The sequence below is a fragment of the Liolophura sinensis genome, chromosome 7 (genome assembly GCF_032854445.1).
Source record: "Liolophura sinensis isolate JHLJ2023 chromosome 7, CUHK_Ljap_v2, whole genome shotgun sequence".
Classification (NCBI taxonomy): domain Eukaryota; kingdom Metazoa; phylum Mollusca; class Polyplacophora; order Chitonida; family Chitonidae; genus Liolophura; species Liolophura sinensis.
In genome coordinates this window covers 7,813,721-7,826,850 of record NC_088301.1, presented here as the reverse complement: position 1 = coordinate 7,826,850, position 13,130 = coordinate 7,813,721, and the positions used below count along the sequence as shown (strand labels likewise).

Here is a 13,130-nt window from a genome sequence, read left to right as displayed (position 1 = left end):
TGTTTTTTGCTTATTACAGTGAGGTATCTGAAATAAAGACTATCTTCCCTCACAGAAGGTTTTTTAGAGTTCTTTTTTTATTGTTATTTGCAAGATTATTATTCAGAATGGAAACTACTTTTTTGTTTGTTTACATAAATTTGCATGACTGATTGTATCAACAAATCTGCCTTAAAAGTGCATGAAGATTAAGGCAGGCCAATGTCAGATCTTGGTTATATGACCCCCAATCATCAGTCAGACAAGCACCAGCGTTGTCGTGTGGTGTCCGTGTACTGTGACTAGATGGGTTATCTCATGTCGGGTGTCCGTATACTGTGACTAGATGAGTTATGTCAGGTGTCTGTGTACTGTGACTAGATGGGTTATCTCATATCGGGTGTCAGTATACTGTGACTAGATGAGTTATGTCATGTCAGGTGTCAGTATACTGTGACTAGATGAGTTATGTCATGTCAGGTGTCCGTATACTGTGACTAGATGGGTTATCTCATATCGGGTGTCAGTATGCTGTGACTAGATGAGTTATGTCATGTCAGGTGTTAGTATACTGTGACTAGATGAGTTATGTCATGTCAGGTGTCAGTATTCTGTGACTAGATGAGTTATGTCATGTCAGGTGTCTGTCTACTGTGACTAGATGGGTTATCTCATATCGGGTGTCAGTATACTGTGACTAGATGAGTTATGTCATGTCAGGTGTTAGTATACTGTGACTAGATGAGTTATGTCATGTCAGGTGTCAGTATACTGTGACTAGATGAGTTATGTCATGTCATGTGTCCGTATACTGTGACTAGATGGGTTATCTCATATCAGGTGTCAGTATACTGTGACTAGATGAGTTATGTCATGTCAGGTGTTAGTATACTGTGACTAGATGAGTTATGTCATGTCAGGTGTCAGTATACTGTGACTAGATGGGTTATCTCGTATCGGGTGTCAGTATACTGTGACTAGATGAGTTATGTCATGTCATGTGGCCGTATACTGTGACTAGATGAGTTATGTCATGTCAGGTGTCAGTATACTGTGACTAGATGAGTTATGTCATGTCAGGTGTCAGTATACTGTGACTAGATAAGTTATCTCTTGTCGGGTGTCAGTATACAGTGACTAGATGGGTTGTCTAATGTCGGGTAGAACCCCCTGTGGCTCAGTTATCCCGCTAGCGCAGCGTAATGACCCAGGAGCCTCTCACCGATGCGATCGCTGTGAGTTCAAGTCCAGCTCATGCTGGGAAGGTCTCTCAGCAACCTACGCATGATGGTGGGCTTTCCAGGGCTCTGCCCGGCTTCCTTCCACCATATTGCTAGCTGTCGTCATATAAGTGAAATATTCTTGATTACGCGTAAAACACCAATAAAATAAATAAATAAATCATGTCAGGTGTCAGTATACTGTGACTAGATGGGTTATTGTATCTGGTGTCAGTATACTAGCTGTGACTAGATGGGATGGCGTTGGGTGTCAGTATACTAGCTGTGACTAGATGGGATGGCGTTGGGTGTCATTATAATACCTGTGACGAGATGGTTTGTTATCTCTAGTCAGTATACCCTGACTAGATGGGTTATTGTGTCCGGTGTCAGTATACTAGCCATAGGGCTGTTCTCGGGTGTCAGTATTCTGTGACTAGATGGGGTGTTCTCAGGTGTCAGTATTCTGTGACTAGATGGGGTGTTCTTGGGTGTCAGTATACTAGCTGTGACTAGATGGGCTGTTGTCAGGTGTCAGTATTCTGTGACTAGATGGGCTGTTTTCGGGTGTCAGTATTCTGTGACTAGATGGGGTGTTCTTGGGTGTCAGTATACTAGCTGTGACTAGATGGGCTGTTGTCGGGTGTCAATTTACTGTGACTAGATGGGATGTTGGCGGATGTCAGTTTACTGTGATTAGCTAGGGTGGTCAAATGTGTCTGGTGTCAGATGAGGCATCCTGTAAGGTGTCAGTATACTGTGACACGTTGGGGTGTTGTCGGGTGTCAGTGGACTGTGATTAGATAGGGTGATGGGCCTGCTGTCAGATGAAGCATCCTGTAAGGTGTCAGTATACTGTGACGAGGTGGGGCGTTGTATGGTGTCTTTGTACTGTGACTAGATGGGTTATCATGTCTGGTGTCAGTAAACTATAGGAGATTAGGCATCATGACTCGTGTCTTAAGAATGGTGTTGAAGTGAGGCAGCACTGCATGTCTGCACTGGGTTTAGCCTGCAACAAGGACCCACCAGCATAGACTGAAGTGCTGTTGAAATGTGGTGGCTTGCACAGCCTTGAAAACCATTTAATACTACCATTATGGTATGCAAGTGTTGCCTGCATATCTCATCTTTTGTCAGTTCATGACTACATTACCCAATTAGCTGGATTCAGTGAGTTCTTAGAATGTCCAGTGTTTTGGAGGTAGGATTATATCCTATTGGAAAAATAAAAGAGTAAAACAACATTTTATGACATTTTTGGCATGAATTTTTTAGGTCTGTTACACGAAACAAAGAAAAAAATTTGAAGTTCGCAAAAAATTGAACCAATGCTTGTATATAGATCGCCCATGACACGTTCATGCAGGAAAGCAAATCGCAGGTCTTACATAATGTCAAATATGGGTTAGAAATTCATCCAGTGTATTTTTTCTTCGACTTCTTTGCTTTTGGCTTCAGGCTTCTGGATTTCCTTGTTACAAATTTTCCAACGAGGGTGAGTATCAAAATTTTCAGCGTGTGCTGAAGACATTTTTGAGGGAGGAGTGGGTGGAATATTCAGTAATGCTACCAAAGAAATATTGCCCGTAAATATGGCACCTACAGTGTCAACTTATCTCCCCTTGACTGCAGATGACTAGAGGGCGCATAGAAGTGGCAGATAGCGGGATGGTGGAAGACAGGCAGCGGCGTGTGGATGCGTTGAGCGAATTTGACTGTTCATCCACGACATTAGCGGGATAATTTAGGGACAGCACACTGGTTTCTGGTCAAAAAGGTACTGCTGCCGCCGAATTTTTGACATTATCGCGCACGTTGAATTTTGGAAAAGGCCGCTATACACCTCTGTGTTGGCGGTCACGTTTGCTGCAGCAAACTGAGGCTATCATGATGGAGCAAATACTAAAAACGTCGAAAAAGAAAAAAAAAAGGGATCTTCTTTGCTAAACAAATTTATGGTGCGCCTGAGTGATTTTATTTTGAGATATTTCAGCGTGTATAGTTGTTGATACAAAGAGCATTCAGTCATTTTTAAATAATAAGTCAATCAATACATATACTGGAAAAAAAAGAACTTATGCGTCCTACTTCTAGTTAAAATATTGAATATTTCTTTCTTAATCCTGTGAGATCACTGTACAAGCAAAGCAAGACCTCAGGCCATTATTACATTAAAAATTGATCGATGTCTACATTGTTACAATGTATCGCTTTCTACTGACATGCCTTTATTGACATGCTCAACATTATGATGAGCTAGGTGGGAAAGGAACGTTTGACATCAATAAAATGGCATTAGGACCCTGGTGCTGGCTTGTTTCTGGGTCCCAAGATCAGGATGACATAAAGGCCAAGTACCTCATAAGCTTGTGTCAGTATAAAGCTATCCAGCTAGAACAGCTTGCTCAGACACTGCTACATGTAATGTATGGCCCATCATCGGTGAAGTCTACCGCCACATGGACAATTTCACTGAAAACAGCAGCTTGAACCTGTCCTTACATTTGGTAGGCATGCATTCCCCAAGTCATCCGAAGTGTAGATATGTCAAAGCCAGCTTCGGTGAGCCATCTGATAACAGTAATTCAGCTATTTAAACTTTTGAATAGAGTCCAACCAATGTTGTGATATGGCGGAAATATTGATAACAGCAATGTTAAACCTCAATAAAATAAAGCAGAGGCTGTCAGTTAACATATTTATGGCTGTCTAATTCTTGGATTTTACCCCCACAGCAAATTCTGGAGATTTTGTGTGATTTCTCAAATGTTGAGATCAGAAGGGTTGTCTTGAGGTATTTTTGGCATGGCTTTGCAGTGAGGCAGCAGTATGACATGTTGGCATGGAGACCTGATTTACTGATACAAGAAAGAAGGCTTAAAGTAATAATGAACCTGAAACAAACAAATAAATAAATCAACCTGTTGCACCCGAATTGGACAAAACAGGGGAAAAAAAGATATATTTCTTCCTCCTAAACAAGCCGTCACCACATTTCTTAACCACAATGCAGGCAAGCCAAGTTCTGATAAGTGTTTTTTGTGTGTTTAAATGTGTGGAGAACAGTTCTGCAATTGTGTTCTGTTTATTTCTAAAATACATTTCTAGTTATGTTGTGAAGTTTTTAAAGTTTTATCATGATTAATGACACCAGTTACATGTTATCTTTTTTAAGTTGTCATTGAAACGTGAATCCTCTTAAAATGTTTTAACTATATCTGATGTCTCAAATGCATTCTGTGACTAATGACGCTAACAAGTTTCAGGAGTCGAAGCATGATTTTGCTGATCAGCTATTTTTACCTTATCCAATTAAAAATTATTTGTTCATCTGCTTTTTCAGCCCCTGTTGATGGCTGTTAAAATGTATGGAGATGTGATTGGCTATCTAGAGTGGCTGTGTGATGACGCAACATGTGGAAATAATACTTTAAAGATACTGTAACCGGGATAACGGGTGTTAAGGAGGTAAGTAATTGTTTTATTATGTTTCAATTGTCCTGTTTTTAGAAGTTGTTCTGGTTTATTCTAGGTTTACAAAAGTGTAAAATGATTCAGGTGCAAATTAGATGTTGTATTTTGATCTATAATTAATTATGAAAGAATCTCTGCGCCAAGGGGCATGAATCCCCTCAGCTTCTAATTAAGCCATGCATATTTAATGAACTGCACAAAACTGTTATGTTAATTGTCGTATAATACCATTTTATTTTTAGTAAGATCCCATATTACATGCTGTCATCTATATCACAAGCTTCTGCCTTCATCATGTAATATGACTGTTGGTAGATAAACATGTATACTCTTTTTTTTGCTCTTGATCAAGTTAATACTCATTTTACGGGATTCTGAGAGTTCCATTGAGGTTAGAAAGGTGTTTGTTGTCAAATTTAGGATGATTTTTTATTTATATACAGGTAAAATGTGAGGATTTAATTCACTGATAAAGTGGCATTTCACTCATTTAGATATCACTTTTGGTATGAAATTTGATACCTCACACCCAAACGCCATGACATCAAAATAGAAACATTTTGTTACATGATGAGCTCATTGGGATGATTTCACAGTACAAGTTTACTCAACTTAAACATTCCTTAGGCACACATCAAGACATGACGTCTTGCAAGACGTCACGCTGTGTACAAAAATCTGTGAAAGCCATCAGCTAAAAGTATTGTTTAAACGTGTACAAATTCACAAAATCATGATATTATCAAAATATAAATAATAAATAGAATATTACACAGTGAAGGCTGATGAATACCATAAATATTTTTTCAACCTTCACTGTGCATTATCCTCCATATATTCCAGAAGAAAAATGTTAGTGAAATTAAGCATCCAAAGTAATGTTTGTTGACTGTTATTTGCTTTTGATTTTTTTTAGGAGAAATACAGTTCAGTTACGACTACCCAGAACCATTTATGTATCATGTCTGTAGAGGATGCGACAAATCAGGACTGACAAATCAGGACAATGTCAGTGTGCAGTATATTCGCATGATACCAAAAACACTCACTTCTTGTTCATACACATACACATGATCTTACACGGACCATGATCTTACATACACCATGATCTTACACACACCCTGATCTCACACAGTTCTCATATGTAAGATCGTATGACTCGCATCCTCATATGATTATTTCTCATTCATTTCCCAACTGTGAGATTAAATTAGTTTTTCTTTTGTGGAAGTCAGAGAAATCATTTTAAAGAGAAGGAGGTAGTATTTCCAGACCAAATGTGCGCAATGATTCCAGTAAGCCAGATTTGTTTTACTTTTTTGTACAAATATATGTATGTTGAATTAAATTTTATCAGGAAGAGAAAAGAGAAAAAAGGGAAAAGGTTCATCTGGTAATTTCAGAAATTGGTCTTGTAGCTACATATATCCATTTACATGTTGTTGTGATAGGAAAACCAAAGTCATTGTGGTGGCATCTGTACAGTATAATGAACAGTGATGGTTTAAATACTAGTCTAGGGAAAAAGTAGTCTCAGGTGCATGTGTGCGACCTTTGGGTTTTGCCATCAACATCTACTTGTGCAGAAATGGAGTGAAAGGAATCAGGTTTCAGATTGTCATTTTCAAAGACATCTGAGTACCATCTCATTACCTTTTATTGACCTGTCACTGAACACAGGTGATGGCTTAGGGACCTCTCTTGTTCTCTTTTCTGGGTGAAAATTCTTAGTTCTGAAAGGGGTCCAGGAGTTAAATGTCTGCTGGTGCTGTATTGTGTGTCAGGGTTAAGTGACCTATAGAGACCGGGTGTTTCTGTCAACTCAACCTTACCGCCCCACTGCCTGCGGCATCTGGGGGGAGTGTATTGTGTGCTGGTGACCCTTACATACTGCACATAATGCTGTCATAATGTACACTCCTTGGGCTAGTCTGGACAGGGCTTTTGTATGGCTCAGTGGCAGGTAATCTACATGTGAAAATTCAACAGGTTTACCATATTTCCTTCAGCAGTTTGTTTGGCAAACACACTGTTTTTGGTATTTCCAGTAAGATTTAGTAACAATACATACAATATGTATGTGGACAAAAATGTATTTACTTCTGAATACTTCAAAATAATAATCATTGATACTGGGTGTAGGAGGAAACCTCTAATAATTTTAGCAACAGTCCAGTCTCTGCATGTCTAGATAAAAATTTACTACAGTGAGAATGTTATGGGAATGACAGCACTGAAATGTAAATAAATTGAACTAGATGTATGTAATCATTAATGTACATGTGGGTCATAATTTCCAGCTGTGGAAAATTTCATGTATATTAAGTGTTTGGTACATCTGACAATATATTTCCAGAATTTATACAATTTAATTAATTAATGACCGGTTTTGTCTAAATTGAAAAATTTACCTTTGCCTCATGACCCCATTTTGTGGTGCCTTCGGCAGTTTATATCATGCAACTTGTTACTGTACAGCTTGTTTGACAGGCACGGGCCACATACTATAGCTCCAGCATTAATATATGGACTGAATACTTATGTATGCAGGCACGCTCCCCTACGCACTAGCATCAATGGACCTGGGGATATAGTGTTAGCGGAGGACTTAGCCGAGAGCTGGCGGGCTATCCCTCACATTCATAGGTTGACCACAGCCACCGACGCCATATGAATGGAGGAATTTTTTTTTTTTGTCGTCGTTGTTTCCTCTCGTGGTATGAGAGCATCAAGCCGAGAAACCACAAATTTGGTGTGCCACACTGGAGGAGGTTACGTGTGTTAGTGGCACTGGTTGGGTGGGAGTGACAAGTACATATATGTGGGCGTACAGAGGAAGTCCATGGGCTTTTTGTAACCAGTAGCTGCCTGTGTGACAGCTGACTTGAGGTGGACTTAGTTCTGTTACAGTAGAACGTGATTAAGTAAGCCACAGTCACAGTGGGGTTGGTTCTAGGTGCTATAAGCCTGATGTAAATGCTGATGTGATTTAAGCATGGTTTACAACGTACTACTATACAGGAGGAGCTCTGGGCATAAAATACCTGGTGGCTGGTGAAAAAAAACCATGCCTCTACTGTGTTCTCCAGCTTGAATGAGATTGTGACAGAAACGTGTTTCGCACATGTGTCATTTGAACAGCAGCTAGGCCATGGTGTGGCGGTCTGGTAACTGACTCGCTCATTTCAACGCTACAGTTTTATTGGATGGACTGATTTCATGTGCTGCTTTTGCTGAGGTGAAATTTTAATTGCCATTGTGCTTGGGTAATGTACTCCACAATTGTCAGCATTCAACAATCGGCATGGTTGCAATATAGCAAGAAACTAGGATGGATTCTGCCTTAATCTGGAACACATTTCAGGTACAGAAACTGGGTTCAATTACAAAAACATCAAAGGTAAGTACAATTAATATTTTGCCTTTGTGACTCTTAATTAATTTGTTGATCTCTCTCTTTTTACTTTTTTTTTTTGTTTCCACCGTAATAATTAACTAATTATTCTTTAATAACCTGTGGTGCCATATTGGTTACAGAGAGTACTATATGTCAGTCACTTGTTGCATAATGCATTACCAGGGCGATAGCTGCAAGGGCCTGGGATGTATGCATGTCCATGGATTTGTGTATACGCTACATATGATGGGATCATGGGCAACTGTTTGGGTAGGGAAACTGATCAATATATTGTGTCAGGCTTGATGAGCAATGTGTAACGCTATATGCTGAGTATCAGTACATGTACATATATATATATAGGCTGAATATTTGCCCTGTCACAGGTTGATTGATGGAATATTGAATGCACAACAGGCGTTGCACAGTTTGTACCAGCACGTGCAATTCCTGCTAAGAACTGCACACCCGGCTCGTGTGTCGGTTAGAAGATCAAAATTGTCAGATTGTCAGGCTGACTTGGACTTTGAGTGGCAATATCCTATGTTTTTTTTTTTTTTTCGTAATATTTTTATTCTTTTTTTTTTTTTTTGCCTAACATTTGGTGACAGACAGTTTGTCTGAAGTGACATTATCTCTGGTCTGATACTGACAAGCTTTATTTGACCTGTCACCATAACAACTGTGTACCTGGTCACATTGTCTGGCTGTGCTGTCATCTTCCACTACAGGTAATGTTACAGCCATAGGCTGGCTTGTAGTGGCCAGGGACCAGTGGCAACCAAGGCCCTGTATTGCTGGCCCAGTATTATGGTGTATTGTTAATGCCTTCAGGTCATATAAGGATGGAACATTTTCTACTTTTTTTTTTAACTCATGATTTGAAACAAATTTCACTTTTGTTTTCTCATGTAAAAAGTTAAATAAAAATAAACAAGCCTGACAAAGACATTGTTAGGCATAAAATCCATTCTTGTTGGGTATAATGTGGGTACTGCATGACATTTGTCAGATGTAAATAACATACGAAATCACCAAAACTCTTGATGGATTGAAGAGGTTTTGGAATTTGTCAACAAAGCTCAAAAAGTTGTTTGTAGGCCTGAATAGAGCTATTGTAGGGTGTTTGGTAATCAAGTACATCATGTCTTGTAACCAGTGCACGTGTGTAGTGAGTAAAATTTTCAGAAATAGTATGATATAGGATTTTGTGTTTTTCCTATCTGTTGCACATATCAGATGAAAGATTTCTTACCACAAATATGTGATGACTAGCCTTTAGCCAGTCTTAATATAACATAAATGTACAGGGTTCAAAATTTACATATCTGACAGTTAAAGTTTATCAAGTTTCTGTTGTTACTGGCTTCGTCGTGTTGATATATATGCTTAGTCAGATCATTTATTATAAGATTGATGGATTCCTTCAAGTAAGTTCAAGGGCTTATGTGTTTTCTTCCTTGAGGTACTAGGGATTTGTGCTGTTTTCTAGTCCTTATGTCACAGCAGATTTCCGTTTTAAAATCTCAGTCTCAGTCTTCTTCGGCATTTCATTTCTCATTTAAAGCATGGATTTAGTCTGCTGTGTGTGTGTTTTCTTTGAGACACCTTATCCTGATGAAATTTAATTTTGAGGCGATAATGGAATTAAAATGAGGAGATATGAAAAGAAGTGGCTGTTCAGCTTTTAAAGCTCTTATTCAAGGGTGCAAGAACTGTAGGCCTGATGTCCTGGTTCAAGTTTAAATATCAGACATTTGCAATAATCACATTGGAAACAGCTTCTCATTCTAGCTCACGAATCAGATGGCAAGGCAAAGTACATGTACCCATATTCCTCAACCTTTTTGCATATGAAAGAACATTTTCCAGTGCAATTTATTCACATTTTTAATTTGATTTTGGAGACAAAACTAACTTGGTTTGAATGACCAATTTAAAAAAAAAAAAATGCAAAAAGTATAATTTTTTCAGTCTGCACAAAATCATACCTTTAGAATATGCTTGACAAAACACCTTGCAGATGTGCGAAAAGGTTGAAGGATTACAGTAGATAGGGTCTGCATATGATTTTGTGCATATTTAAAACCACATTTGGGTAAAAATGTAATGTAAACGAATACTCTGTGTGATTTGAAGGAAAATGGCATTGCCACTTTGTACTTTGATAGTGTACCTGGATACATATCATTGTCTCTCAGCCTAGCCTAGTAAGTTTGTACAAACAATTTATTCATAAGATTTTTCAACAAACCATGAAATTTCACAAAGTTTCCCACGTGTAATTCCTCTAATTTTTAGGACGGATATTTGTGGAACAAAGCCAAAATTGCTTTTCTCTCTCTCAGTTTTTCGGAATAGTAAAGATATGTATATGTTGTTCATGAGATACATTAAAGTAGATCCCCAGTGCTGCACCTTCCAAACCACAGGTAGGGGGTTTGATGTCCCCTGAATCAATTCCAATTAGTTAAAACGTCAGAAATGGCATATACATACACACATACTTTATGAACGTAAAGAATTGTCACCCAGCCAGGGCTCCCTGGTTGGCACGATAGGCAGAAGACTCAACTTTAATGGGGTTTTATAAATCGAACTAGTTGATGTAAGATTTTTGAAATGTAGTTTACAGACTAACATAGCATAAATGTTGTGTCTAGGGAACATTTAGTGTATAAATAAAGTCATTGAGGATCTCCTTATGACCATAGAGAAATGACATAAAACATTGGCGAAAAGGAGCAGGCAAGATGTCGCAAAAATTGGAAGAATAAATACAGTAGATAAATTAATTGAAGGCTAGCTAGTTGCAAAATTTTGTGAATTCAGCCTTGTATTCATACTTAAGTCTTTTGGTAGATTCATGGAATGATGCATCTTATGTGTACATGTATTTATATATACATGTATATATACGTTGAAAATCAGTCAGAGTCTGGAGGAAACCATAGCTCCATGTCCCTATGGATTCAAATATTTCCAGATATTAGGAAGCTTTAAATTATTTCCTTATATACCAAATTATTGTATCAAAATTCCGTATACTTTATCAACATAAAGAATTGTTTCAAACATATAAGTTTACCGGCCCCGATAGCACAGTTGGTAGAGCGTCCGCTTCGAGGGCGGATCCAGGGTCAATCCTGGATTGAGTCACACCTAAGACCTTAAAAGAGGCAGTTGTAACTTCCTCGCTTGGCATTTAGCATGAAGGGAATGGTGCAACGACTGGTTGACCTGTATCAGTATAATGGCTCGGGCGGTGCGGCTTACTTGCCTTCGGTAAGGTGTCTCAGTGAAGCAGCACTAGATAAAAGAGTGGTGGAAATCCGTCTTGCAACGAGGAGGCACATTACATGCATTCTAAGGATTCCTTTGTCATATGGCTGAAAAGGTGTTACATGTAAGTACGACGTTAAACCCCAAGCACTCACTCACTCGAACATATAAGTTAAATTTACCATGCTAGATTCTCCGTAATTTGGGCTTATGCTGTAATTTGAGCACCTCTAAAGGGTATTAAAATTTCCTTGTATCCTTATGGCCCCCCTGAAAGCTATAGCAGAACAATCAGGAGTTGAAATTAAATCTCTAGCGTCACGGGTAAGCAATTTCTGAAGGAATCAGTCCATCTTTTTGGCTAGAGAATGCCTCGTATATTTTGATATCAGTAATTAAGCTGTTGATAAGCATACTTTATTACACCAGCTTATAAATTGGGTTACATCTCATTCACGATTCGTAATTAGCCTCTAATGTGCACTATGCTGTATTCTGGTACACATGCATTTATCAGGTCTGAAACTTTCCTTGTTGTAAGCCTAGACTGTCACCGCTCTGGGTATGTGTTCCTCATTGTGAATGTGCGTAATTCATTATGTCGTGTTTATCGAGTGTTACTGTTTTCCTTTTCTGGTTTATAAATGCCATTGTACTTTTGCAGCCATTGCTACAGTAGAGAGGGTATACCACTTAAATACAGACCTTATTACTTAGTCTGTGTTAGTGAATAGTACTATAAAACGCATGTTGAGACATGTTTTCTGTATGAACGAATTAAAAGTGTTTACATTCTTCAGCAGTGTCTTGTGATGCTTAACTGCCTACAGATTGCTGTAAACTAACAAGGCAGAACATCTAGTACAGTTCACCAGCTTTACAAAGTCTTAATGATTGTACTGCATTTCAGAAGTCTCATATTTTGTGAGTGAAAAATATCTCCTAGTATAGGAATCTATCTGTACTCGTGGACATGTATACAAATTATCATATACCATCCTTAATAGATTCTGCAACCTTGTGTTATATAATAAAGACATTATTTAGTTGTTATGTGCAAAAAATTAAAATAAAATTGTAATTTTTATATGTATACAATTATAATGTATTTATTAAGTCTTTGTTTTTCATGTATATATTATAATTAGAATACTCAAACTTATATGTACTAGTATATTATACAAATACCTGATGTCTGTTGTTACACTATAGTCATGTATTAATTTCTTATGTTCAAAAGCCACTTCAAAGACGTATTTAAAAGTTATAAATGTCATTAAAACGAATCGATGTCATTAAAACATTCTAATATGCTAGGGAAAGAATGTCTTTATAAATTTTAAGAGCGAGACAGTTCACAATTAGTGCATGGTGAATTTTTTTGATGCTGGGTTATATTCTCAGTTGAACTCAGTGTTGTGCTGTATATAATGGTTTTTTCGTTTGCATTTTACAATGTAGTTGTACCATTAGCCAGTCCTTGAATTTTTTTCCTCAGAATCACCCATTTTTCACAGGCTTTTTTTTTTTTGAATTTTATTTTTATCCCAAATGTTTTGGGACCAAATTCTAAAGCATGACTTCTATTTTGAAGCCTATATCCTGTTAAAGTGGACAAGCCTTTTCCCTTGTAGAATTGACACAGGAAGGTTGAGTTTAGTGTGGTGTTTACCATTGCTCTTCTCACGACATGTAGGGTCAGTAGAGTGTACCTGAGTAGGTTGTTAGAAGGTGTGAAGCGCGACGCTCTACCACATGTTCAGGTATTCATCCAG

At 38.1% G+C, this 13,130-nt stretch overlaps 1 protein-coding gene across 1 annotated transcript in view; it reads left to right on the top strand.

The window, feature by feature from the left end:
- The first annotated feature begins 3,735 nt into the window (after positions 1–3,735).
- The window catches only part of LOC135471500 (axotactin-like), a 104,649-nt gene continuing 95,254 nt past the window's right edge, over positions 3,736–13,130 (top strand). Inside the window, exons 1-4 of the mRNA XM_064750760.1 lie at positions 3,736–4,215; positions 4,546–4,670; positions 5,593–5,684; positions 7,227–8,076. The gene's annotated coding sequence lies outside the window, so the exon portion shown is untranslated. The remainder of the gene's footprint in view (positions 4,216–4,545; positions 4,671–5,592; positions 5,685–7,226; positions 8,077–13,130) is intronic.